Raw genomic sequence first — 6,000 nt, 5'->3', positions numbered from 1 at the left:
TGCTGCGGAAAAGGAGGAGGTTGAAGGGGGGTGAGTGTAACGGATGTGAAATGGCTAGCTAGTTAGCGGTGGTCCGCGCTAATAGCGTTTCAATCGGTTACGTCACTCGCTTTGAGACCCTGAAGAAGTGGTTCCCCTTGCTCTGCAAGGGCTGCGGCTTTTGTGGAGCGATGGGTAATGACGCTTCGTGGGTGACTGTTGTTGATGTGTGCAGAGGGTACCTGGTTCGTGCCCGAGGTCAGGGCGAGGGGACGTACTAAAGTTATACTGTTACATTGATGCTGTTGACCCGGATCACTGGTTGCTGCGGAAAAGGAGGAGGTCGAAAGGGGGGTGAGTGTAACGGATGTGAAATGGCTAGCTAGTTAGCGGTGGTCCGCGCTAATAGCGTTTCAATCGGTTACGTCACTCGCTTTGAGACCCTGAAGAAGTGGTTCCCCTTGCTCTGCAAGGGCCGCGGCTTTTGTGGAGAGATGGGTAACGACGCTTCGTGGGTGTCAGTTGTTGATGTGTGCAGAGGGTACCTGGTTCGCGCCCGGGTCGGGGCGAGGGGACGGTCTGAAGTTATACTGTTACACTGCTACTCTCTGTTTATTATCTATGCATAGTCACTTTAACGCTACCTACTGTACATGTACGTATTACCTCAATTACCTCCACTAACCGGTGCACCCGCACATAGACTCTATACAGGTACCCCCTGTATATAGCCTTGCTATTGTTATTTTACTGCTGCTGTTTAATTATTTGTTACTTTATTTTCTATTTTTTTACTTAACGCTTCTTTTTCTAAAAACTGCATTGTTGGTTAAGGGCTTGTAAGTAAGCATTTCACTGTAAGGTCTTTACCTGTTGTATTCGGCACATGTGACAAATACAATTTGATTTGATTTGAGATACAGAATTAAAATCTCCACCTAAGATAATTTGATATCCTGAAATACACCTTAAACTCTATTAATCTATTCTTCAAATTCTTGAAATAACATCACATTGTTTTGTTTGTTGTTGGATGCAAAGATATTCCCCAATAAAAACATTTTGCTGTTCAAATTCACTGTTCAAATTAACAGTCTTACTACTGATGACCTTCCCTTTAAAAGCACCTCTTAAAACTGCTACACCTGCAGAGTTGCCATATGCAGTGGGGATTTTAGCATGTAAATCTTGGTGGGGAAAAAAAAAGTGGGACTTATGCCTGCAAAGCAACTACACTAAACAATACATTAATTTTACTATAACGGTGACAAATAGTGCCCACAAACTGTTTGGGTCTACATAAAGCTGTCCCAACAGCAGCGTCCCAACAGCAGTCCCAACACCTTACCACTGCTACACCTGGCTACCAGCAGAGCCTTGTCTGGCAGCGAAACAGTTCATTCAGCCTCATTTACTGCCTTTTAAAAAACATAGCTGATATGGCTGACTTGCTTAAACAAATGTGGTTTCTACTTACAATTGAGATGTACAAACTATGGCATAATGAGCGAGCCAGGACGGATGTAGTCAATATAACTATTTGTTCAGCACTTTTGAAATGTACAGCGACAAAATTCAGAACATGGGCCTTTCTTACAGTGTTCTCCCTCTACACCAAGTCAGTGCCGTAGGATAAATTAAGGGGGCATATAAGCAGACAATGAAAGCTCTTACAATATTTGTCCACACTTGAACAGGAAGGTCCTTCGTGGGCAAATTTTGTCATCAAACTTTGTCATCAAAGTCTGGCAGTCTCTGGTGCTTTCAAGACAACTGGGAACTCAAGTGGAAAAAAAGGTTGAATCATGAGGACATCAGTGATCTTCATGTCGTAGCTCTAGAAAGAGGCCCAAGTTCCGAATTTACAATTCCGAGTTGGATGAAAGTTTAAAACGTATTTTCCCAGACGTAGCTTGTTTTTCCCGAGTTACCAGTTGTCTTGAACTCACTAAAGTCCGATTTTGCAGTTCCGAGTTAACAGTTGTTTTGAGCGCGGCACAAATAATGCTTAATTGACAGCATGGCCAATGTTGAATGTTTATAATTTTAAACTAGGAAAAGAGACCCTTAATCTTAGACTTAGGACCACACAGCTACTCCCCTGTATAGCAGGCTAATGATTGCTAGACACTGATTCCTTATAAACCACTCATTTTTGAATTTGCGATTTCCAACTTGTTGTGTAATGTTTATGTCCAATGGTCGATGAGCACCAATACGTTTTATCTATAATTTCTCTTCATTCTTTATCTTCATGTGATTGTCGACAGTAGATTGTCGACTCGATTCATGATGATGACTGTTATCTAAGATTTTGAAAGTATGATGTTGACATAATCAGTCCAATCAAAGCTACTGTAGATATAATGTGATTTGACACAACTTTATCTGTGGCCAATGACCTTGAGCCTTCTTGGATGGGCACTTCTAATGTAACTCTATGGCAGCATCCAAGGGGCTTGAATTTTCTAGCTCTACCCTTAGACTTGGTGGTGACGTAGTGTCCCCATGAGTGACTGAACACTGAGCCAATATTTCCTGCTGGTTTGCCCCACCACCACAGAAAGCATTGAGCTAGGCTGAAACACCTGCATTTTGGAGCTGCCTTACTCAAGAAAACAAAAAAGAGACCATGTTTGTATGCGGATTTATTAACTATCAATTGTATCGGGGTGGCTTCATGTTCAAGCCCCGTTCTACCACACCTGATTCTACTAATCAGTTTATTAGTAGAAATATGTGGTAGAACAGGGCCATGAGCAAAGGCTTGCGTATCCTGTGGGTCCTTAAGAGCAGGCTGGACCAGCCCTGATTAATAAGTTCTATTTCCTACATTTTATTATTGTAGGTTTGGCTGTTAAAAGTTTTTTTTTATACATGTAAGTCACTATTTTTATAGGTATTCTAAATCACATTTCAGTGTAAAGAGTTAAGTTATTGTTAATGATTTGTGTATTTCCAGGAGCTTGCTCGATTGTCTTAAAAACGATCTGTGACATTATTTTAGTTTCTCCAACTTTGGCTTAAATGGTTTTCTGTTTTTTAACTTTCCTCTGGAAAATAGGTATTTCAAAGTAGCATCAAATAAAAACTAGCATTGATGTTATGTCTGTTTCCATGTGTCATAACTTACCTACATTTTGCATTCATCTTCATCAGCAACTCATTGAAGGAGCTCTATGCATTAATTACCAGTTTTCTATGACTTTTCCACAGATTAAGGGCCACAATAATAGCAGGAATTGTGTACAGTGCAATATGTACACTGAGCATACAAAACATTAAGGACACCTGCTCTTTCCTTGACATAGACTGACCAGGTGAATCCAGCTGAAATATATGATCCCTTATTGATGTCACTTGTTAAATCCACTTCAGTCAGTGTAGATAAAGGGGAGGAGACAGATAAAAAAATATATTTTAGACAATTCGCGCCCGGGTCGGGGCGAGGGGACGGTCTGAAGTTATACTGTTACACTGCTACTCTCTGTTTATTATCTATGCAATTTTTAAGCCTTTAGACAATGGATTGTGTACGTGTGCCATTCAGAGGGTGAATGGGCAAGACAAAAAATGCAAGTGCCTTTGAACGGGGTATGGTAGTAAGTGCCAGGTGCACTGGCTTGTGTCAAGAACCGCGATGGTGCTGGGTTTTTCACGCTCAACAGTTTCCTGTGTGTATCAAGAATGGTCCACCCCTCAAAGGACATCCAGCCAACTTGACACAACTGTGGGAAGCATTGGATTTAAAATGGGCCAGCATCCCTGTGGAACTCTTTCGACACCTTGTAGAGTACATGCCACGACGAATTGAGGCAGTTCTGAGGGCAAAAAGGGGGGGGGGGGGGGGGGGGGGGTTGTAACTCAATATTAGGAAAGTGTTCCTAATGTTTGGTATTCTCGGTGTATGTTCAATGTAACACTGAGCACTACAAAAAGGCCATATCCATCGTTAGTCAGGCTTTTAAACAGACACTAGATGGGGTAGCTATTCAAAGTGAAACGTTTTCTTGAATATGTTTCTCTTTTAACCATGTTCATTTTCTTATTTGTCTTATGTAGCTCAGTCGTGGAAAAAGTACCCAAATTTCATACTTGAGTAAAAGTAAAGATACCTTCATAGAAAATGACTCAAGTAAAAGTGAAAGTCACCCAGTAAATTACTACTTGAGTAAAAGTCTAAAAGTATTTGGTTTTAAATATACTTAAGTATCAAAAGTAAATGTAATTGTTCAAATATACTCATTTGAAATTCCCTATATTAAGCAAAAAGATCCACAATTTTCTTGTTTTTTAATTTACAGATAGCCAGGGGCACACTCCAACACTCAGACATAATTTACAAACAAAGCATTTGTGTTTAGTCAGTCCGCCAGATCAGAGGCAGTAGGGATGACCAGGGATTTTCTCTTGAACGTGCAAGAATTATTATTATTTTCTTCATGAATGTAGTGAAGTAAAAGGAAAAGTTGTCAAAAACATAAATAGTAAAGTACAGATACCCCCAAAAATGACTTAAGTAGTACTTTAATGTATTTTCATTTAAGTACTTTACACCACTGTTTAAGCTGCACTGCATTTCAGTTTTATTGCAAACTGCCAGTGTTACATTATGGCACATGTATTTGTATAAATAAAACTGAGCTATCTAAAATGCAAATATCTGGATGTAAGCTGATTTCCAACTCTTAAAGGACAACAACAATAATAGCAATGAATACCTTGGGGGTGTAAACTCTTGTGGATTTGGAAACTACAGGTGCTCCTGAGTAGAATGGACCCCCTTTAACTGCAACATAATATACAGAAAATTGTATATGGTGTAATATGCATGTCCGATATGAAATATGGCCGCAAAATGAGCAGCGACACTGGGTGTTAACTCTGTGGATTTGGAAAGCTGAAGTGCTCCTGAGTAGAATGGACCCCCTTTTACAGCAACACAACGTGCAGGAAAGTATGCAGTAAAATATGTATGTCCAATATGAAAACCGATTGGATTTAATCTCATGGGCCACACTATAAGGTCCGCCAAATGAGCAGTGGCGCTCCTCTGGGAGTAAACTCTGTGGATATGTAAACAAGAAGTGCTCCTGAGTCCTGATAGAATGGACCCTTTAACTGTGAGACAATGTACAGATAATTTTGTACGGTGCAATATGTATGTCCAATATGAAAAAAAGATTGGATTGAAGTTGATGGGCCACCCTATAAGGGCCGTCAAATGTGCAGAGATGCTCCTCTGGGTGTAAACTCTGTGGATTTTGAACTAGAAGTGCTCCTGAGTAGAATGGACACCACTTTTACGGTGACACAATGTACAGGAAATTGTGTATTATGGTGCAGTATGTCCATATGAAAAACGTACTGAACATTGTGCAATACAAATGGGATAATTAACGGGATAATTGGGATGGGATATGGGATAATTATGGGATAATTATTCAAGTGTTTTCTAAAGTTGATCATTATAATTTTATTAATAGTGTTATTACTATTATTATTAATTGTAGCATCATAAATAATACTTAGTTATCATGGTAACAACAGTAATACAAATAACAATCTAGTAATCATTACTTTTAAGGCTGTCAACAATAATGTCAACGCTATAATAATATTTGTGCTATAACTGCTTTTCACTTTACTTTATTCCTTTCTTCATATTGGTGGCCTTATTTGTCGTCGGTCCAAATGATTAGCCAAGCAAGGGAAGTTTGCAACATAAGCCCTTCAGCCCCCGTTTTAAATGGAGTTAGCGAGGGTACAATTATGTTCACCTCGGAGCCTGAAATGCCCCATAATTCAATTTGCGATGATTGTTCATCCGCTAAAACAAGTCCGGCAAAATGTAAAAACTCAACGTCAATATGGAGTCAACATACAAGTGTAAGTAAACACGAATGTAAGTAAGTTAGAAATTGTTCTACAAATGCACAAACACGTCTCATAAAAGTAATGTTTTTGTTTGGTTAGCTTTTGGAAATTGTAGAAATAAAACATTTTCCTTCTTCAGAAGTA

Source organism: Salvelinus fontinalis, chromosome 8 (assembly GCF_029448725.1).
Source record: "Salvelinus fontinalis isolate EN_2023a chromosome 8, ASM2944872v1, whole genome shotgun sequence".
NCBI classification, from domain to species: domain Eukaryota; kingdom Metazoa; phylum Chordata; class Actinopteri; order Salmoniformes; family Salmonidae; genus Salvelinus; species Salvelinus fontinalis.
The sequence above is the reverse complement of the archived record's forward strand: the minus strand, read 5'-3'. Positions refer to the sequence as shown.